Below are 23,492 nucleotides of genomic sequence, written 5' to 3' on the forward strand. Positions count from 1 at the left end.
TCAGTAAGAATATTAATGTTATTTAAAAATATATAACCCAATTGGCTGCAGTAAAGTAAGACTGTAGCCATAATTTTATTTCAAAAATCAAAATAAAATTTTAAGTGGGCATGCTAGGTTACAAGACCATCAATAAGGGAACTCAGGATCATAGATTCCTTGCCATTTCCCATAAGTTTTATAAGGTAGCATGTAGTGTTTTGTTGATCTGATAAAACACAAAGCAATATTCTTTGTGTTTTCTAGAGGTCTTATTTGACAGCCTTTTAGTGTGCCCCGTTTGGAAGGGTGGGTCCCCTAAATCAGAACTGATTAATTTTTCTCTCTTAACATAATTTAGATGCTCAACAAATAGGTTGATTTGGTTTAAGGAAATCTAATGAAAATCCTAAGTTCTTAAATGGGTAAGTGATTTGTAGTTTACAATATTTCCTTTCTTCATAAAAAGAAATTGACCTTTTGGGCTCTGTTTAATGACTGTCAACTGATAGTGTTAAAGATGACTATGGAATAGAGCAAACAAAAGCTGTGCATAAAATGAATGCTCCTAAATTTGGATGATTGTGTAAATGTGAAAGTTATTGAAGGTGACTTATCTCTTAAAAGCTGTGATATGAAAATCAGCAAAAATCCAGCTAAGTCTGACAAATCTTGTAGGAATACCATTAAGCATTCGATGAACTAAAACGCTGTGGTTTTAGTGCAGTGAAAATTTACATGTTTCACACAGTCAAAATTAGCTCTCTTTTCTCCTGTCACATAAGCTTTGCCCAAATCTCTAGTTTAAAGGAATGGGGGATGGCCAGGTGCAGTGGCTCACTCCTGTAATCCCAGCGCTCTGGGAGGCCGAGGCGGGTGGATTACCTGAGGTCAGGAGTTCGAGACCAGCCTGGCCAACCTGGTGAAACGCTGTCTCTCCTAAAAATACAAAAAATTAGCTGAGTGTGGTGGCGGGCGCCTGTAATGTAGGTTACTCAGGAGGCTGAGGCAAGAGAATCGCTTGAACCTGGGAGGCGGAGGTTGCATTGAGCCAAAAATCACACCATTGCAATCCAGCCTAGGCAGCAAGAGTGAAGCTCCATCTCAAAACAAATAGATAAATAAATAGGAATGGGGGTAATCATTACTCTGATGCAAGCTTTCCTATGTTGAAGACAGAGGTACACCAGGAGTGAGATCAGTAGTAGCAAGGGCAGAAATTTCCAAAAGACTAATAGCAATTAAATAGTAGTGATAGCAGAAGAATTTACCATGTCTGTATTCTAAAGCAGACATGGTTTTAGGAATAATCTAAGTATTCTTTATTTAATACTTTCTATAATATTGAACTCTGAGACTCTGGGAAATTATGATCACAAATTAAGTAGTGGAATAGGTTGAAATCCTATTATTCTGTCTCTATGGGATAAAGAAGAATCACAATGGCTATAACCACACAGAAATTTTTGTTTTAACAGATTTTAGTGATAGATAATAAAATCTTAACACGTTAATGCATTTAGTCATATAGTCATTGTAAAGACAACTAATAATCATATTCAGATATGTACGATTAGAGACCAACAATGAATCTTTTGAAAACTAATGTATAGATTATTGTTTTAATTTTAACCTTTATTGACCCGTTATTGAATTGCAATCTTGTATATGATTTTGTAGTTTTTTTGTTCTTAAATGTCAATCCACCTAATCAGCTCTTTAAATAGTATTTGATATCTCACAAAGCCAGTTGAGCAAAACCTATTCATTGTGACAGCATTCAGTGCATTTATCAATTGCATTTGAAATTCTTATTCCCAAAGTTGTGAATCACAATTTTATGTCCCATGTGTGTCTCATCTTATGCCTACCGTAATGATTAGGGCTTGCCATTTGTCCACATTCTGCACTACCTGTAATTACTTTGCCTCTTTTAAAAATTCTATTCTTTTCTTTCTTTCATATTTTCCATCTGCCTTCTTTGATTCAGAAGTCTCTTTTAGTTGAAGACTCAATTTGATTTTATTTTTAAATGTTCATCACTATTCTATATAGTTTCTCAGAATTATTTCTCCAATTTCAGTCCTTATCACTAGATGTAGACTATGCAGTATATATTAGTTCTTAACATAATATCTGATACAGTTAATTCAGAATCTACACTGTTATACAAATTTATTATTGTCTGTTTAAAGTTCAGAGTAGGTGATGCATTTAGTGTTAGAAATTCCAAAATTAATTATGAAAAATATTAAGTAAATATGCATTCAGAAATCCATGCAATTATTATAGTCACTGCATATCTACTATATATTGTGTCAATATTTTTAGATTAACATTTGTCATTTTTACATGATCATTGGATTTGTCTGGAGGGAAGGTCATTCTCAGGGAAGCCTATGAAAACATTGCTCCTCCATAGTAAATAGCTGCTATCTGCCGAACGTTTTACTTAAGTAACGGATAGTTAACTTACATTGTTTCTAATGCTCACAACAACACTGTCAAGCAGGTATTTTTGGTGCCATTTTGCAGCAGAATCATAGAGGTTATTCTGTCAATATCTGTGCCAGGATTTTAACTGAGACCTGCCTAATTCCAAAGCCTATGATTTTTTCTACACTAGGCTGGAAAAAAAAATCTCAGAAGGGGTAAAATAACTATTTCACGAGAAAACCAGGGTATAAAGGGCTTCTGAATCCCCTGAAATCACCATGCATGGGGCTGGCCATTCAATAATGCAGACAATACATCATAATGTAGAATGCGCATTGGTAGGCAGCTGGGCTCCATAAATGTTCAAATCATTAAAAGAAGACACATGTAATATTCATCAACAGTTTCACTTCAGTCTTGATTTGATTGCTTCATTCATGACAGATGTAAAGTCACAATAGCATGTTCAGTCATCCTTTAAAAGAGCATGCTCCCACATTATTTAAATAGAGTCCATTTTTTTACAACTTTAATTTGTGGCAAAGTTTTCAGTTTCACACTTACAAACAAGTGTGAACCTGAAATCGCTTTTTCTATTAAATTTTATTTGAAAATTTTATTTGAAAATTTCACAGTAAGCAATTTCTGATAACTTACATCTACTTCTGGGTTGGTGGTCAGCAATAGCAAGGTAAACTTTGGCAAAATTGTCATCATTTAGGATTACTGATGTGAGGAAACATACAGATTAACAAAAATCATTATATGTTAGTATGCATTAGGCACTCATTTTAACCTTTTAAATTTTTTATGGCTTTTACTCTCCTTAACCTAAAACAAAAAGCATAATTATTGTCATTGTTGAGTGGCTAGTAAAGGTAATAATAATAAAAAATAATAATAAAATAATAAAAATGAATAAAAATGAAATTATAAAAGGAATGCTCATAGTAGTAGTATTCAAAATATGGACCTCAATCAAATACATGGGAGCTTGTTAGATAGATACTTAGGCCCCACCCAGACCTTCTGAATCAGAATCTCTGCAAAATTAGAATTTCTTCAGGTAATTCTGAAGCATGCTAAAGGTAGAGCACTGCTATTTAATATGTGGTCCTCAGACTGGTAGCATCAGCATCACCTGAGTACAGAACTTTGGACCACACCCAAGGTCTATTGAAGCAGATATTATACTTTCTTTTTCTTTTCTGTTTTCTTTCCTTCCTTCCCTCCCTCCCTCCCTCCCTTCCTCTTTCTTTCTCTCTTTCTTTCTTTTTTGGATGGAGTCTCGCTTTGTTGCCCAGGATGGAGTGTAGTGGCACAATCTCGGCTCACTGCAATCTCCACTCCTGGGTTCAAGTGATTCTCCTGCCTTAGACTCCTGAGTAGCTGGGATTAAAGGCCCATGCCACCATGCCCAGCTAATTTTTTTTGTATTTTTAGTAGAGACGGGGTTTTGCCATGTTGGCTAGGCTGGTCTCGAACTCCTGACATCTGATGATCTACCTGCCTCGGGCTCCCAAAGTGCTAGCATTACAGGCATGAGCCACCACGAGAAATTCTATTTTCTAAGATGCCCAGATTAAGAGTACACACATACACATACACACACACACATACACACACACAATAAAGACCTAGATAAAATTTCAAGGGACATCTTACTCTAATATATTCCATACATCTGTCTTCTGTCCTAAATTTGTTGGCATTCATCTACCCTGAACAAAAATGATTCTCTGAGTTCAGTGGTTTTAATTCTAATTTTCCCATTCCATATTTGGAAAATGAAACCCAGGGAGAAATTAAAATAGGAATCCACTGATGAGATAAGTCTATTAGCCATGGTTCCTTTATTATCCCTAGATGGTGTGGAAGAATTCATAACAGCTCTTACAGTGTTAATTTACAATATCTTCTCCACTGGCCTTACCAAATACTAAACCATGTATTTTTTATTTTGCATTTAAACATTGAAGCATTTTGTCAATATGCAGCTAGGGGATTCATTACACATCCATCGGCCAGTATTGAGAGGTATTAAGATGAGAGAATATTAAGATAATAAGCTGTGGTGAAATAACTACTGGTTATGAGTCATAGACCTGGTATTCAGTCCTGGACTAACTATGTATTAATTATAATTTTTGATAGCTCATTGACTACTCTCAGGCAAAATGAGAAAAATCAAATTAATAATTTATAAATGGTCTTGACATCTTAATCAATGATTGGATAATCACTTTAGTTACTTAGGTAGCCAAAATGGGGGTACCAAACAGGTTTGCTGTGATAGGGCAGAAAGGGTCAGGACAGGACAGGTTTAGCATAAAACGTCATGGGGAATACACTGTGCAAGCAGATACACAGGAATGTCACCAACTCCCCTTCCCTAGCATGGGAATGGGTCTTAGTGAGGCCACCAAGGCAAGATCCTTTCATGAACACTTCTCTGTAAGCACTAGTTTTTGCACGAACATATTATCAATATATCATGTTATCATGTATCATGGTCTTGTTTGAGTTTTAGGAATGTCTGTGCTCTCCACTCACTATGATTTCTGGCTCCATCTGTGGAATTCTTTTTATTCTCTTTTACTATCTGGGGCTGTGTTGGGCACAGGCAGTGCTGGGGATGCCACTGACAGCAGCTATCCCCAGGCACAACAGACTTCCCTGGCGTGCTTTGCTTGATAAAAATAGTTTTTGGCACTAGTATAAAACCTTTCATCTTTGAGTCTTAAATTATTTTAAAAGCATTAATTCTTGCAGGATTCCTGCAAGGCACATATTTTAGAGTCACAGATTTACAGAGACTTGAAGATAAAAGGAACTTCAGAGATCATCTACTTCGAACCCCTTCATTTTTCAGGTGAAGAATTGAAATCCCCAAAAGGTGAAGTGACTTGCCCAAGCAGTTCTCTTTTTAAAAATGTGAATTCAGGACAGTTAGGTGAATCACTCCAAGCCATAGAATGCATTTTAAAGTATTATAGAAATTAAACTTTTTAAATTTTATTTCCTAACTTTGGGGGAAAGTTAACTGTTTTTTCTTTTCTTGCAAGCAGGACAAAGGTATTGGGGACTATGCAGAGGTGGATTTGTAAAATGATGTGTTAATAATGGGTGATAATTTAAAATAGATCAAAGTAGTATACCATTAAACAGAAGAAATAATATTGCTTCTCCTCATGTAATTTCAAGGTATAGGATGGGAGAAATTGCTGGAAAAGAATTTTTATTAAATCTGACAACCTCTCTGCCCACTTTAAATCTTTAATCACCTCTTACTACATTGTTATATATTAATTATCTATAACTTTAAAGGAAGAAAAAAATGGCGAGGAAAAGAAGGAAATTGACTATAAAGAAACCTACTTGTCCATGAATAGGGATGACGGGAAGGTCACCATGGAAGCTTTTACATCTACTTTGAGAAGGAAGAATTACACTGAAGCTGCTGAAATAATATTTATTGACCATCCCATGAGGGCAAGGCATTTTCAAAGATTCAAAGCTGTCATTTGAGAGCTTGCAAGAAGCAAGAAAATAGTCTTATGCAAACTTCATCCTACCACGAAATTAATGACAGAAAATGTGAAATAGGGGTACATATGAATTGTTATGGGAACACATAGAAAAGAGGCATAGATTTAAAATGGATGTATTTCAGAAGATTTAGAAGAAATTCAAAGTGATTCTAGAAAAAATGGTTGGTAAAAATGGGACTGAAAGAGAAAGGGCATTTCAGATAAAAAGGAATGTATTCTACCAGTAGCATCCTATTCTTTCTTTCTCTGAAAAATAAAGGCACAAAAAAGAAAGTTACAGGGATGAACGACAGTATTATGGCGCAACCAAAGGACTAATTTGTGAAGAAATAATGCGAGGAAATGAAGTTATGAATCACGAGTAGTGACGATGAGAAGAATCCACTTGAGGGAACTTGTTTGGAGAATTTTGGGATAATTTTCTGCTGGGTTGATAGATAAGGGGAAGAAAGAGGATACAGGGTTACATTAAAGATAAAATGAAGAAACACTGAGATCAATTAGAAAATAAGGAAGTCTGCAAAGGCCCCACTGAATGCTGTGTAATACAATCAACTGAGAGCAGCACTGACAGAACATTAGAAGATATATGGATTTGACTGAGTCAAGAAATAACTTTCCCTCTGTAAATACTTGAGGATAGCTTTTCAAATCCTTACTTTCCAAGATATGTGATTGAATAAAGAAGATTATATCTCAAAGGACAATACAATGAAAGAAATGTGATTGATGGCCTAAGAATATAAGGAAGAGTTGGGGTAACATGATAAATGTGAGTAAATATAATGATATTTTAAGATAACAGATCAATATGGTTTCTCTTCCTTGAAATCTCAGCAGGTTAGAGGAAGAAGTGACTTTAAGGATGATTGTTGATATATGTAACATAATATATGAGTCTCAAAATAATTAAATTGAGTGAAAAATGGCAAACCAAACAATAAGAGTACATACTGTATGATTCTACTTATGTAAAACTCTAGAAAAAGCAAACTAATAGGTAGAGACAGAAAACACTTCAATGCAAGCACTGTCATTTTGGGGACAGGGTAGTATAGATTATAAAGATGTAGGACAGATTATAAATGGACATGAGAAAATTTTCGGGGATTGTGGACATGTTCATTATCTTGATGTGTTGATAGTTTCATAGAGGTATATATGTGTCAAAACTTACCAAATTGTGTACTTTATACGTGTCTGTTTTCTTACTGCCAATTATAAAGTATAATTTCACATGTATACAGTGTACCTAAAGTTTTTTAAAGAAATAATATGTATAAATGAAAATCCATTTACACTAAAAACGTATAGTTGTCTTGGCAAATATTTCCTTGGATTGCACCTACGAAGATATACCTGTCTGACATAGGATATCTCTTCTCCTTGTGGAACAGGAAAACTTATTCCATAGTGATCTTCTTTTAAAAAAGAAATATAGGTCAGGCGCTGTGGCTCACGCCTGTAATCCCAGCACTTTGGGAAGCCAAGGCGGGTGGATCTTGAGGTCAGGAGATCAAGACCACTCTGGCTAACACGGTGAAACCCCGTCTCTTCTAAAAATACAAAAAAAATTAACCAGGCGTGGCGTGGTGGGGGGCGACTGTAGTCCCAGCTACTCGGGAGGCTGAGGCAGGAGAATGGCTGAACCCAGGAGGCAGAGCTTGCACTGAGCCAAGATTGCGCCACTGCACTCCAGCCTAGGCTACAGAGCAAGACTCCGTCTCAAAAACAAACAAACAAAAACAAAAACAAACAAACAAAAAGAACCAAAAAAACAAATATAACTGTTGTGTTTCTATGAAACGTAGAGTGTGAGTGAAATTCATTGGTAGAGAACAAAAGGCAGTGCATCAGTTGTCTGGATGCCTGCTCTCTGATGTCAGCTAGGGCTTTGATTTACTCTGTGATTTTGGAACCTAACCTCATATTATCATCTAAATAATGAGAATTAAAACATCTATGCCACACCTCACACATTTAAAAAAAAAAGACAAATTTACTTGGACATATTTACAATATTTTTGTTGGTACTGTGCCAGGCTATGGGGAAGCAATGATGAATAGGATATGGTCTCTTCTCTAGAAGCTTCTGATAGATATTAATAGATAGGCAGACAAATCAATTATAGATAACCTAAATTTTATAATAATTTTATGAGAAGAATACAGCAGAAGTGCAGAGGAGGAAGGAACTAATTATCTGAGGGTGGAGGAAGTGACATTTCAATTAGTTATTGAAGAAGAAATCATTCAGCAGATAGAGAAAGGAGGATAGAGATTGAATGTGGAAGAAATCGGCAAAGGCACAGACACATAAGGGGACACAGTACATGGGAATGTCTTGAAATTCCTTGTGCATGGCAGGGCGTGGTGGCTCACAACTGTAATCCCAGCATTTTGGGAGGCCGAGGTTGGCAGATAACCTGAGGTCAGGAGTTCAAGACCAGCCTGGATGAAATGGTAAAACCCCATCTTTACTAAAAATACAAAAATTAGCTGGGAGTGGTGGCGGGCGCCTGTAATCCCAGCTACTCAGGAGGCTGAGGCAGGAGAATCACTTGAACCCAGGAGGCAGAAGTTGCAGGGAGCCGAGATGGTGCCACTGCACTCCAGCCTGGGCAACAGAGCAAGACTCTGCCTAAAAAAAAAAAAAAGAAATAAAGAAATTCATTGTGCCACTGTGCTTGAAGAAGAAACTAAATGTGGGATGGAATTGAAAGATGAATCTGAAGACAGCAACAGCATGGGGCAATATTGTGATGGGCCTTCTATGCTACCTTGGAGAATTTAAACATAAGGGAACCACAAGAATTCCTTTGCATTGAAGTATATAATCAATACAAAACTACAATAAATATATATTGCATTAGACAAGTAAGAATTAATACACTAGAATAATCAATGTAAAAAGAATGCATTGATTAAATATTTGACTGTTTCAACTGAAAATTTTGTAGTTATATACACAAATATTGATATAGGAATAAAACCAAAAATGACCAAAATTTTATTTCTTGTTAAAATAATTTTTGCAATGTAAATCTAGGTAAACTTATGACAAACAGTTAAGTAATAATTATATTTCTTTGTTACTTAATTTAAACATTTAATATTAACGTATTACCTAGATCAGAAACTCTTTTCTTAGAAAACTATTGACTAAATTTAGCTTCCACTTAGAGAATAAAAGCTTATAAAATTTAAATGTGCTTGAGAAAGACAAGCATAATTTAAAAAGTAATGGTTATTAATAGTTTTAATTTAAAATATAACAAAAAATACAAAAATAATTAACAGATCTTTATATTGTTAAGATGGGGAAATTCATCTTGTATATGACAGATATAATGCTTAACAGTTTTATGTCACTTAGTTTAATCCTTATGAAAATCTCCTAAAAGAGGCATCATTATCCCATCTGAAAGACAAGGAAATTGAAACTCAAGAAGTGTAGATCATACCATAGATAAATTATAGATTTGGAATTTAAATGCAAATCTAAAGAATTCCAAGTAGCATGCTCATTTTTTTTTACAATTAATAAATCACTAAGAACAGTCAATAATAGAGTAAGAAATATTTCGGGGAGTTATCCAACCTGCCTCTATAAAGTTCACTTTGGGTCTTTGAATTGTTTAAATCAGCAAGGTTTCACTGACCAATTACTCTATGTCTAGCATCTTAGAAATAAGAAGGACAAAGCCTCTGTCTTCTGAGGCCTTATAATAGAGACAAGAAGATAGGCCCTTATTAGGAAGCTATTATAAGAACAAACAGAGGGATATAGTACAGTTTAGGTTTGCTGTGGGAAGAAAAAAATCAAAGCCATCATAAATACAGAAGTTAAGTTCGGTCCATCTGCAAATAGTAACAGCTCACCTTTCTGAATATATGTGAAATAGGATGAGTCTGGCCAAGCCTTGAAGCAAGAATGAGAGGGTACAGGTGTCCCTTAACATCAATTTCAGAAAGAGAAGGTAGTAGAAAGCAGAGACGAGGTTGCTTCCATCAGTTCTTGATTAGTAGTTGAGTTCCTGTACATCACCTGTCAGGTCTCATGGCCTCAGTAAGAAGGGCCCATATCCCTTTTCAGTGTTGCCAGCCACAGTCACCCAAACTGGCATTCCTGGACATCAGGAAAAGCCCAGGAGCAAAAAACCCCTGAAGATACCTTCAAGCATCATTAATGTCATGGTTTCCCAACACAAAACAACTGCAACAAGGAGAACTGAAGTTCCGATGCAAGGTGCAAAGTAGCAAACACAGGAGTTACTTGAACTTCAAAGAAAAAAAATGAGATAAGTCAAGGATGGAGAAAAGTAACTGGAATTTCTTTTCTTTTCTTTTCTTTTCTTTTCTTTTTCTTCTTCTTCTTCTTCTTCTCCTTCTTCTTCTTCTTCTTCTTCTTCTTCTTCTTCTTCTTCTTCTTCTTCTTCTTCTTCTTCTTCTTCTTCTTTTTTTTTTTGAGAGAGAGTCTCGCTCTGTTGCCTAGGCTGGAGTGCAGTGGCAGGATCTCCGCTCGCTGCAAACTCCACCTCCCAGGTTCAAGTGATTCTCCCACCTCAGCCTCCTGAGTAGCTGGGATTACAGGTGCTCACCACCATGCCTGGCTAATTTTTGTATTTTTAGTACAGGCAGGGTTTCACCATGTTGGCCAGGCTGGCCTCGAACTCCTGACCTCAAGTGATCCACTCACCTGAGCCTCCCAAAGTGCTGGGATTACAGGCGTGGGCCACTGCACCTGCCTGGAGTTTCATGATTATGAAATTGATGTTTTTCTTGCCATGATTATGCTTATGTTTGGTAATATCTATTACCACTTAGTGCTTGCAGAAAGAGACTAATTTTAACAAAAATATTTTCTTGGTCTTGTTAACTCCAGAGATGTCCCCATCCTGTTTGAGTAGCTATGGGTAAAAGGAGATTCAAATAATGGAAATAAGAATTATCATCAAATATAAGCTATAATTAAAAATTGAAAGTAAAATTAAGTATTATACCAAAAACCGGGGCCATTTGAAATTGCTCCATACACAGCATATTGTATCTTAATTTTTTTTTGAAGACTTAAGTACCTAGACACAGATTCCTTAAAATGACAAGCTCAGAACCACTACAGTAATTTGCTTCATATTAAATAACATTTCAGCTATTTTTGTCTGGAATTGCTATGACAAAGAAGCTTATTTATCTTCCTTTCATTTGAGAAGCTGCTTCCTTCCTGGCAGTAATGAGGTTGGCAAAGCTGGTGTGGACCTGATCCAGATTACTAATGCACACTTGGAGAGGGCTTTTCAAACTGCAGGATCTCCAGATAGTGGTTGCCAGCCTGCACAATTCCAGCCCTTAAAGGGATACCTGCTTCCAGGGCCAGCAGTTGCTAGCGTGCTGGACAGGTGGTAACGGGCCTTGAAGAAGCAGGCCATCTAGCAACTTTAGGAATTTCTGTTCTAGAACTTGGTATCATTGCTGTTTGCACTTCCTGCCTCACAGAAGACACTCAAATCTGCTTGCTTCTTTTGTCCTCCATAAGCTGGGTACAGGATATTAATTCCACAGGATAACAGCAACATGAGAGACGCAGATGAGAGACAGGCTAGCTGAAAAGGAAAGCCTTTGAAATGGAAATATAGAATATAAATCCTGGGAATATTCTCTGATTATTTCAGAATCCAGGAAAAAACTTACCTTCAGCCATATTTTTCTCGTGATCCTACATGCAATGTACTCGTGGATTTGTAGCAATGGGGAAATAATTACGATATGAGGTTTAGAATGCAGCATCTATAGGGTCAGTCTGTCCCTGCCTCACTGCATGTCTGAAGCAAATGCCTTGGCCTCCCTGAGCTTCTAGGCTATGCTGTGAATAGAGCTTTCTGAATTAGGTGTTTTGATGCAGAAGTTAAAACTGAATTTGTTTATGCATAGATTTAATGAACACCAGAATTTTTAGGTGCATGTTTACTATGCAAACAAATGTCTACCGTAAGTAGATTTTCGGCAGGTAACCTCATTGGGAATTCCCCATAAGCAATTTCAGTTACTGGCCATATTAATGAAACTGAATACCACATGCTGGGTTGATAATTTTCAACAGCAAGGCAAATCCAGAAAACATTACTATTATTGAGATGTAACAGGACAGGAAGACCATAGTGAAAGCAAATAATTACTGGCACATATCTCATAAAATTGAAAACAATATGAACTTGTTACAATTCAGGTGATATCAACATGGTAGGTGGATGTGAGTGGATGTGCATAAGGGGATATGAAACGTTGAAGTTTCTGTTGCATTTGGAACTGCATCTAGATACTTAAACCAATCAAGATATATGTAGAAAAATAGGTATATCTTCAAATATGTATTAAATTTTCATGTAAGTCACTAAGATAATGAATATGGATTGTAAAATGTCTAAACAGTAAAGTAAACAAGATTGACCCAGAATCAATGAGGCCTCCTGAAAATGTGATGTCGTCCCTTGCAATGTAATTCCTTCCCTTATTCTCCCATTAACAGAACCTCTCTTTTCAGTCATGATGACTTAATTCCCAAGCAACAGTAACTGTTCTAACGTGATCAAAACCAAGTTCATCTGAATCCTTTCCTGCAATTTTGTTTTACTGAGGAAAAAATGAAAAGAACTCTTTCATCCCACAGGATTTAGAATTATAAGAATATGAGCCTAAAGCCATCACTATTCAAGTAGGAGCTGCAAGAATAAGAAGCCTGAGAAAATGATGACAATAAAGAGAGGAAGCTAAGCTTGGTGACAGGAAGGTGGAGAGATTACTCTGATGCTATTTAAGCCCTGATATTCTGTCGACACTGAGGGTCACTTTCCTCTCATTGTTCTGTGTGTTTCTTGCTTCAGCCTTCACATAAACACATATACATTTTTTTCTTATATTATTTTGAGTTGTGCATCTACCACTTGGGATAGAGAATCCTGGCCAAAATCTCAAGAGAACAACTTAGGTAACAAAATTACATGGTAAACAAATAACATAAAATGTTTTACCATGTTTGTTTCATTATGTCAAAATAATTTTAAAAAATAATAAGCAATTTAAAAATACATAAAAAGTAATCAAATAAATATGGAGGTATAAATTTTTCTATGACAGAGATAACATTGGATTGAATTTAAAAAGTTAAACAGAAAAAAGAAAAAAAGAAGAAAAAAGAAAAAAGGAAAAAAGAAACCAGAATAAGAACAAATAGACAACCCAAGTTACTAAATGGTATTTTAAAGAGACACATCCCAAACAAAATGATACACTGTTTAAAAATGTAAAATGGAAAAAAAAATCTAGTAAAATTTATTTTAAAAATGGCTGTGGCAACAGTGATGTAATTAAAAAATAGAATTCAATGTGAAGATCAATTATTTGGGTAAAGAGGCCTACTTTAATATGACACAAAGTCCCTTTTACTAGGAACTTATAAAACAGTTAGGAGTCTTTATTCTCCTAGCTGTAACAGTTTAACATATGCTAAAGCAAACCCAGTGAACTATATAAGGACTAGTAGATAAAGACATAACCATAATAGGGGATGTTAACACTTCCTCTCAGAAATTATCAGGTAAGCCAATATAACTATAATGGGAACAAACATGACTCATGGGATGTAGTCATAAAGCGATTCTACTTTTGCTTCTCATTGTCTTTTACAGTTGTTGAGTGGAGATATTTCTTCCCCTTTTCCCTGTTCAGGTAAACTGGGTAGCCTCACGATTTATTATAAATTAATAATTCCTGTTCATTCATTTACCAAACAGAGTCTCAATTCAGCCCCTAAAATGTCCAGTCCTATGTCATCATCAAAGAATCTAACCTTGATTTCAGGCATCTCCCCCCTTTCCCTTGTAGGTCCTACTGTGGACAAACAACAAAAGAAAGGGAGCTGATTGGCTTCCCCTCTTTTTCCTCCCCTAATTCTTTTACTCCTTCTCTCCTTCTAGCTAATCAGGTCCTCTAATTAGCTGGTGCGGTTGGATGAAGGGATTGGGAGAGAGATGATGCTGCCTCTCTATGAAGGTCTGGTCAATGGAAATTACAAGTCTTTTTCCCAATAAACTGTGGAAGAACAGCTTCCCACCAAACTTCAGGTCATGATTTTGCTGCCACAAAACCACTACAGCCAGCTGCATGTTCACTTCTTAGTCTAGACTCAGACCCCAGGCTACCAATACTGCCCTTCTAACTGCAGGGAATACAGGTTAAACTCCTAGTCATTACCTCAAATCCCATTTCCAGTGATGTGGAGCTGGGATATAGCAAACTCCCCACTCTTCTTCCTTGTAGGAGAGAGACAGTGGTTGTGATTCTTCAGCAAAGTTCAATCCAGAGAAATCCTCTTCCACAATTTTTACCAAAAGAAACTCCTGACCCTTTAATAGCCTAAATGTGAGTGAGGAACTTAACAGTTGCCTAAAGTCTTACAAATATCTGATTGAAAATTATTCTTTGTAGGGTTATCTTACCCTGAGATGTAATTTCTAGTGTTCTCGAGTTTCAGCCAAAACTTCCATTTTAACCTCATCCTATTATATAAGTAAAAATGGAAAGCATTTTAAAAACTATTCTTGAGGGTGGAGCCAAGATGGCCAAATAGGAACAGCTCCAGTCTACAGCTCCCAGCGTGAGCGATGCAGAAGACGGGTGATTTCTGCATTTCCAACTGAGGTACCGGGTTCATCTCACAGGGGAGTGCCAGGCAGTGGGTGCAGGACAGTGGGTGCAGTGCACCATGCATAAGCCAAAGCAGGGCGAGGCATCGCCTCACCCGGGAAGTGCAAGGGGTCAGGGAATTCCCTTTCCTAGTCAAAGAAAGGGGTGACAGACGGCACCTGGAAAATCGGGTCACTCCCACCCTAATACTGCACTCTTCAAACAGGCTTAACAAACGACACACCAGGAGATTATATCCCGCATCTGGCTTGGAGGGTCCTATGCCCACAGAGCCTCGCTCATTGCTAGCACAGCAGTCTGAGATCAAACTGCAAGGTGGCAGCGAGGCTGGGGGAGGGGTGCCCACCATTGCTCAGGCTCGAGTAGGTAAACAAAGTGGCCGGGAAGCTTGAACTGGGTGGAGCCCACCACAGCTCAAAGAGGCCTGCCTGCCTCTGTAGGCTCCACCTCTGGGGGCAGGGCACAGACAAACAAAAGACAGCAATAACCTCCGCAGTCTTAAATGTCCCTGCCTGACACCTTTGAAGAGAGTAGTGGTTCTTCCAGCACGCAGCTTGAGATCTGAGAATGAGCAGAGTGCCTCCTCAAGTGGGTCCCTGACCCACGAGTAGCCTAACTGGGAGGCACCCCCGAGTAGGGGCAGACTGACACCTCACACGGCCGGGTACTCCTCTGAGACAAAAATTCCAGAGGAATAATCAGGCAGCAGCATTTGCGGTTCACCAATATCTGCTGTTCTGCAGCCACCGCTGCTGATACCCAGGCAAACAGGGTCTGGAGTGGACCTCCAGTAAACTCCAACAGACCTGCAGCTGAGGGTCCTGACTGTTAGAAGGAAAACTAAAAAACAGAAAGGACATCCACACCAAAAACCCATCTGTACGCCACCATCATCAAAGACCAAAGGTAGATAAAACCACAAAGATGGGAAAAACAGCAGAAAAACCAGAAACTCTAAAAATCAGAGCGCCTCTCCTCCTCCAAGGGAATGCAGCTCCTCACCAGCAATGGAACAAAGCTGGACGGAGAATGACTTTGACGAGTTGAGAGAGGAAGGCTTCAGAAGATCAAACTACTCCGAGCTAAAGGAGGAAGTTCTAACCAATGGCAAAGAAGTTAAAAACTTTGAAAAAAATTAGATGAATGGCTAACTAGAATAAACAATGCAGAGAAGTCCTTAAAGGAACTGATGGAGCTGAAAACCAAGGCACGAGAACTACGTGATGAATGCACAAGCCTCAGTAACTAATGCAATCAACTGGAAGAAAGGGTATCAGCGATGGAAGATGAAATGAATGAAATGAAGCGTGAAGACAAGCTTAGAGAAAAAAGAATAAAAAGCAACAAAGCCTCCAAGAAATATGGGACTATGTGAAAAGACCAAATCTACGCCTAATTGGTGTACCTGAAAGTGACAGGGAGAATGGAACCAAGTTGGAAAAAACTCTGCAGGATATTATCCAGGAGAACTTCCCCAATCTAGCAAGGCAGGCCAACATTGAAATTCGGGAAATACAGAGAATGCCACAAAGATACTCCTCGAGAAGAGCAACTCCAAGACACGTAATTGTCAGATTCACCAAAGTTGAAATGAAGGAAAAAATGTTAAGGGCAGCCAGAGAGAAAGGTCGGGTTACCCACAAAGGGAAGCCCATCAGACTAACAGCTGATCTCTTGGCAGAAACTCTACAAGCCAGAAGAGAGTGGGGGCCAATATTCAACATTCTTAAAGAAAAGAATTTTCAACCTAGAATTTCATTTCCAGCCAAACTAAGCTTCATAAGTGAAGGAGAAATAAAATACTTTACAGACAAGCAAATGCTGAGAGATTTTGTCACCACCAGGCCTGCCCTAAAAGAGCTCCTGAAGGAAGCACTAAACATGGAAAGGAACAACTGGTACCAGCCACTGCAAAAACATGCCAAATTGTAAAGACCATCAAGGCTAGGAATAAACTGCATCAACTAATGAGCAAACTAACCAGCTAACATCATAATGATAGGATCAAATTCACACATAACAATACTAACCTTAAATGTAAATGGGCTAAATGCTCCAATTAAAAGGCACAGATTGGCAAATTGGATAAAGAGTCAAGACCCATCAGTGTGCTGTATTCAGGAAACCTATCTCATGTGCAGAGACACACATAGGCTCAAAATAAAGGAATGGAGGAAGATCTACCAAGCAAACGGAAAACAAAAAAAGGCAGGGGTTGCAATCCTAGTCTAGGATGAAACAGACTTTAAACCAACAAAGATCAAAAGAGACAAAGAAGGCCATTACATAATGGTAAAGGGATCAATTCAACAAGAAGAACTAACTATCCTAAATATATATGCACCCAATACAGGAGCACCCAGATTCATAAAGCAAGTCCTTAAAGACCAACAAAGAGACATAGATTCCCACACAATAATAATGGGAGACTTTAACACCCCACTGTCAATATTAGACAGATCAATGAGACAGAAAGTTAACAAGGATATCCAGGAATTGAACTCAGCTCTGCACCAAGCAGATCTCATAGACATCTACAGAACTCTCCACCCCAAATCAACAGAGTATACATTCTTTTCAGCATCACACCACACCTATTCCAAAATTGACCACATAGTTGGAAGTAAAACACTCCTCAGCAAATGTAAAAGGTCAGAAATTATGACAAACTGTCTTTCAGACCACAGTGCAATCAAACTAGAACTCAGGATTAAGAAACTCACTCAAAACTGCTCAACTACATGGAAACTGAACAACCTGCTCCTAAGTGACTACTGGGTACATAACAAAATGAAGGCGGAAATAAAGATGTTCTTTGAAACCAATGAGAACAAAGACACAACATACCAGAATCTCTGGGACACTTTAAAAGCAGTGCATAGAGGGAAATTTATAGCACTAAATACCCACAAGAGAAAGCAGGAAAGATCTAAAATTGACACCCTAACATGACAATTAAAAGAACTAGCGAAGCAAGAGAAAACACATTCAAAAGCTAGCAGAAGGCAAGAAATAACTAAGATCAGAGCAGAACTGAAGGAAATAGAGACCAAAAAACCCTTCAAAAAATCAATAAATCCAGGAGCTGTTTTTTGAAAAGATCAACAAAATTGATAGACCACTAGCAAGATTAATAAAGAAGAAAAGAGAGAAGAATCAAAGGGACGCAATAAAAAATGACAAAGGGGATATCACCACCGATCCCACAGAAATACAAACTACCATCAGAGAATACTATAAACACCTCTACACAAATAAACTAGAAGATCTAGAAGAAATGGATAAATTCCTTGACACATACACTCTCCCAAGACTAAACCAGGAAGAAGTTGAATCTCTGAATTGACCAATAACAGGCTCTGAAATTGAAGCAATAATTAAGAGCTCACCAACCAAAAAAAGTCCAGGACCAGACGGATTCACAGCCAAATTCTACCACAGGTACAAGAAGGAGCTGGTACCATTCCTTCTGAAACTATTCCAATGAATAGAAAATGAGAGAATCCTCCCTAACTCATTTTATGAGGCCAGCATCATCCTGATACCAAAGCCTGGCAGAGACACAACAAAAAAAGAGAATTTTAGACCAATATCCTCGATGAACATTGATGCAAAAATCCTCAATAAAATACTGACAAACTGCATCCAGCAACACATCAAAAAGCTTATCCACCATGATCAAGTGGGCTTCATTCTTGGGATGCAAGGCTGGTTCAACATACGAAAATCAATAAACATAATCCAGCATATAAACAGAAACAAAGACACAAACCACATGATTATCTCAATAGATGCAGAAAAGACCTTTGACAAAATTCAACAACGCTTCATGCTAAAAACTCTCAATAAATTAGGTATTGACGGGACGTATCTCAAAATAATAAGAGCTATTTATGACAAACCCACAGCCAATATCATACTGAATGGACAAAAGTGGAAGCATTCCCTTTGAAAATGGGCACAAGACAGGGATGCCCTCTCTCACCACTCCTATTCAACATAGTGTTGGAAGTTCTGGCCAGGGAAATCAGGCAGGAGAAGGAAATAAAGGGCATTCAATTAGGAAAAGAGGAAGTCAAATTGTTCCTGTTTGCAGATGACATGATTGAATATCTAGAAAACTCCATTGTCTCAGCCCCAAATCTCCTTAAGCTGATAAGCAACTTCAGCAAAGTCTCAGGATACAAAATCAATGTGCAAAAATCACAAGCGTTCTTATACACCAATAACAGACAAACAGAGAGGCAAATCATGAGTGAACTCCCATTCACAATTGCTTCAAAGAGAATAAAATACCTAGGAATCCAACTTACAACGGACATGAAGGACCTCTTCAAGGAGAACTACAAACCACTGCTCAAGGAAATAAAAGAGGATACAAACAAATGGAAGAACATTCCATGCTCATGGGTAGGAAGAATCAATATCGTGAAAATGGCCATACTGCCCAAGGTAATTTATAGATTCAATGCCATCCCCATCAAGCTACCAATGACTTTCTGCACAGAATTGGAAAAAACTACTTTAAAGTTCATATGGAACCAAAAAAGAGCCCACATTGCCAAGTCAATCCTAAGCCAAAAGAACAAAGCTGGAGACATCACGCTACCTGACTTCAAACTATGCTACAAGGCTACAGTAACCAAAACAGCATGGTACTGGTACCAAAACAGAGATATAGATCAATGGAACAGAACAGTGCCCTCAGAAATAATGCCGCATATCTACAACTATCTTATCTTTGACAAACCTGACAAAAGCAATGGGGAAAGGATTCCTTATTTAATCAATGGTGCTGTGAAAACTGGCTAGCCATATGTAGAAAGCTGAAATGGATCTCTTCCTTACACCTTATACAAAAATTAATTCAAGATGTATTAAAGACTTAAATGTCAGACCTAAAACCATAAAAACCCTAGAAGAAAACATAGGCAATACCATTCAGGACATAGGCATGGGCAAGGACTTCATGTCTAAAACACCAAAAGCAATGGCAACAAAAGCCAAAATTGACAAATGGGATCTAATTAAACTAAAGAGCTTCTGCACAGCAAAAGAAACCACCATCAGAGTGAACAGGCACCCTACAGAATGGGAGAAAATTTTTGTAACCTACTCATCTGACAAAGGGCTAATAGCCACAATCTACAATGAACTCAAACAAATTTATAAGAAAAAAACAACCCCATCAAAAAGTGGGCAAAGGATATGAACAGACAATTCTCAAAAGAAGACATTTATGCAGCCAAAAAACACATGAAAAAATGTTCATCATCACTGGCCATCAGAGAAATACAAATCAGAACCACAGTGCGATACCATCTCACACCAGTTAGAATGGAGATCATTAAAAAGTCAGGAAACAACAGGTGCTGGAGAGGATGTGGAGAAATAGGAACGCTTTTACACTGTTGGTGGGACTGTAAACTAGTTCAACCATTGTGGAAGTCGGTGTGGCGATTCCTCAGGGATCTAGAACTAGAAATACCACTTGACCTAGCCATCCTATTAGTGGGCATATACCCAAAGGATTATAAATCATGCTGCTATAAATACAAATGCACATGTACATTTATTGCGGCACTATTCACAATAGCAAAGACTTGGAACCAACCCAAATGTCCAACAATGATGGACTGGATTAAGAAAATGTGACACATATACACCGTGGAATACTATGCAGCCATAAAAATGATGAGTTCATGTCCTTTGTAGGGACATGGATGAAGCTGGAAACCATTATTCTCAGCAAACTATCGCAAGGACAAAAAAACCAAACACCGCATGTTCTCACTCATAGGTGGGAATTGAACAATGAGAACACATGGACACAGGAAGGGGAACATCACACACCAGGGACTGTTGTGGGGTGGGGTGAGCAGGGAGGGATAGCATTAGGAGGTATACCTAATGCTAAATGACGAGTTAACGGGTGCAGCACACCAACATGGTACATGTATACATATATAACAAACCTGCACGTTGTGCTCATGTATCCTAAAATTTAAAGTATAATAATAATAAATAAATAAATAAATAAATAAATAAAAATAAAAACCTTTTACTATCTTTCCCTCCAAAGTGATTCTGGGAGAAACAATTATAGCCTTATCTGCAATGAAAAGTATCAATAATAGATTAAACCTTTAATTAGAGATGTTGAAAATAATGGCAAGAATATAGAGAGAATGAATATAAACAATGATAAATCTAGGCTTCATAATACAGAGAACAACAACAACAGAAAGCTAAAAGATGAGTTTTTGGAAAACATTAATAAACAAAATATTAAAAATGCTAGTAAGTCTGATTAATGGGAAAAAAGACAATTCACTAATAACATTAGGAAAAAGAAACAGGACATAATTACAGATGTTGAGAAAATGAATAGTAAGATAAAATTATGTGCAAATTTATGGTGATATATTTAAAAATTTAAATAAAATAATCATTTTCTGGGACAACAAAAGTGACAAAAGTGTCTGGAAAAAGAAGTAAAATACCTTAACAAACTAAAAACAACTAAAAAAACTTCAAAATAGTACTGTTTTAAATGACATCTGCTTATTTTGTGAATTCAAATCATCTTGTAAGGGACTTATGAGTTGCTAATAATTCTTTTTATTTAAGCTGTTTCAAAGTAAAGAATAAAGATAAAAGTTTCCTTATTCATCACAAGGCTACTATAACACCAGTACCACAAGACTGTCATAAAAACCTAATAGCCCAAAGTCATATATGAACATACAACTTTTTAAAATCATCAAATTAAATTTCTTACTGTATTAAAAAATTAGTAAAACATAACCAAGTATTTATCTTAAGATGACAAATACCGTTCATCATTTAAACATTATTTTAGTGAAACCTGAAACTATGAAATTCCTGGAAGAAAACATAGGGCCTTGACAATGAGTTTTTTGTATATCACACCAAAATATCAGGCAAAAAAGGCAAAAATAAACAAGTGGGACTACATCACACTAAAAAGCTCCTTCAGAGTAAAGGAAACAATCAATGAAATGAGAAGGCAGCCTACGAATTGGGAGAAAATATTTGCAAGCTATATATCTGATAAGGGATTAATATCCAAAATCTATAAGAAACTCATGCTACTCAACATAAACAACAACAAAACCCCAAAAAACAAAACCACAAATAACCAGATTTTAAAATGAGCACAGGACCTGCATAGGCTTTTTTTCCAAAGAAAACATACAAGTCGCCAAAAGGTATGTAAAAATTCGTCAACATCATTAATCATCAGGGAAATAAAAATCAAAACCACTATGAAATATTTCCTCACACCTATTGGGATGGCTATTATTTTAAAAATAAAACTTAAAAAGAGAGAAAAAAAACAACAACCAAGTGATAGGTATTGGTGAGAGTGTGGAGAAAAGAGAGCCCTTGTATACAACTGTTGGAAATGTAAACTGGTAAAGCCAGTTTAACACAGCATGGAGGTTCCTTAAAAGTTAAACACAGAACTACCATATGATACAGCAATTCCACCACTGGGTATGTTTCAAAAGGAAAATGAAATCAGCGTGTCCAAGAGATATTTGTACTACCACGCTTATTGCAGCATTATTTACAATAGCCAAAACATGGAATCAACTTAAATATCTATTAACACATGAATGGATTTTAAAATGTGGTATGTGTATACACACACACAATTAAATACTATTTAGTCTTTGGAAAGATAGAGATTCTGACATTTGTGACAACATAGATGAACCTGAAGGACATTTTGCTAAGTGAAATAAGCCAGACATTGAAAGAAATAAACTACCCTGCATAATCTCACTTACACACAGATTTTTTTAAAAAATAGAATACATAACAGAAACAGAGTAGAACAGTAGTTACAAAGGGTGAGGTGAGAGGAGGGAGAGGAAGGAAATATGTAGGTCAAAAATTACAGAGTTGCAGTTATATAGGATGAATAAGTCTAGAGATCAAATGTATAGCATCAGAATCATAGTTAATAATATTGTATTGTATACTGAAAATTTGCTGAGTAGAGTCCAGATGCTTTTACCACACACACACACACACACACACACACACACACACACACGGTAACTGTGAAGTGATAGATATTAATAGGTAGATGGATTTATTAGGTTGTTTGTTCTTAAAGTAACATTTAAAAATATACTGTGGTTAGTAATCTTTTCTATTTTATATATATATATAAAATATATATATATATAATATTTTTATCTTTACAAATATGTTCTCCCAATCTGGTACTTGTCTTTTTACTTTGCTTAAGATACCTCTCATTCTGCAGAACATTTTAATATTCACTGAGTTAAAATTAAACCTTTAATAAAGGTTTACAGAATGACCCTTCTACACATGCATTGTTCACTGTTCTGTGATTGCCCCTCTATATCCTTTCTCTGTCCTGCTCTTATTGCTTGGAGGCTGATGTGGGGTTCCCTTACCTTCTGGCTTTTGGTTTGGATTGGCCCATGGAGGCAACAACAGAATTGGAGAGTGAGAGGGGATTTCTGTTATTTCTTCTCTGCTACTTCTCTGCCACACTGTGGTTGGTAGTGGCTGCATCCCTCTACTGATGGCCAGACTTCTCACTGGGCAAGTCTGGGCAAGCCTCCCATGACCACAGCATTCACTGGAATCCAGTAACAAAGAACATCCTCTCCTTGTTTTCTCAGGCTGAGAGGTGGTAGTTGCTTTCTTCCTTTGCCAATACCTGGGTATTTCACCATCTTTTGCTGGTTCCCTTAAGCCTGCCCAAAAGTGTTTCCTGTTGAAATCACAAGTGATATGTAAACTGTACAATACCAT

The 23,492-nt window shown here is 37.1% G+C and overlaps 1 protein-coding gene across 3 annotated transcripts in view; it reads right to left on the bottom strand.

Annotated features, from left to right (window-relative positions):
- PTCHD4 (patched domain containing 4) overlaps nucleotides 1-23,287 on the bottom strand; it is a 237,961-nt gene extending 214,674 nt beyond the window's left edge. For all 3 annotated transcript variants that reach the window (XM_014345352.4, XM_063605311.1, XM_063605310.1), the window contains exon 1: nucleotides 23,129-23,287. The gene's annotated coding sequence lies outside the window, so the exon portion shown is untranslated. The remainder of the gene's footprint in view (nucleotides 1-23,128) is intronic.
- Between the last annotated feature and the right edge of the window lie 205 nt (nucleotides 23,288-23,492).

The sequence above is a fragment of the Pan paniscus genome, chromosome 5 (genome assembly GCF_029289425.2).
Source record: "Pan paniscus chromosome 5, NHGRI_mPanPan1-v2.0_pri, whole genome shotgun sequence".
Taxonomy (NCBI): domain Eukaryota; kingdom Metazoa; phylum Chordata; class Mammalia; order Primates; family Hominidae; genus Pan; species Pan paniscus.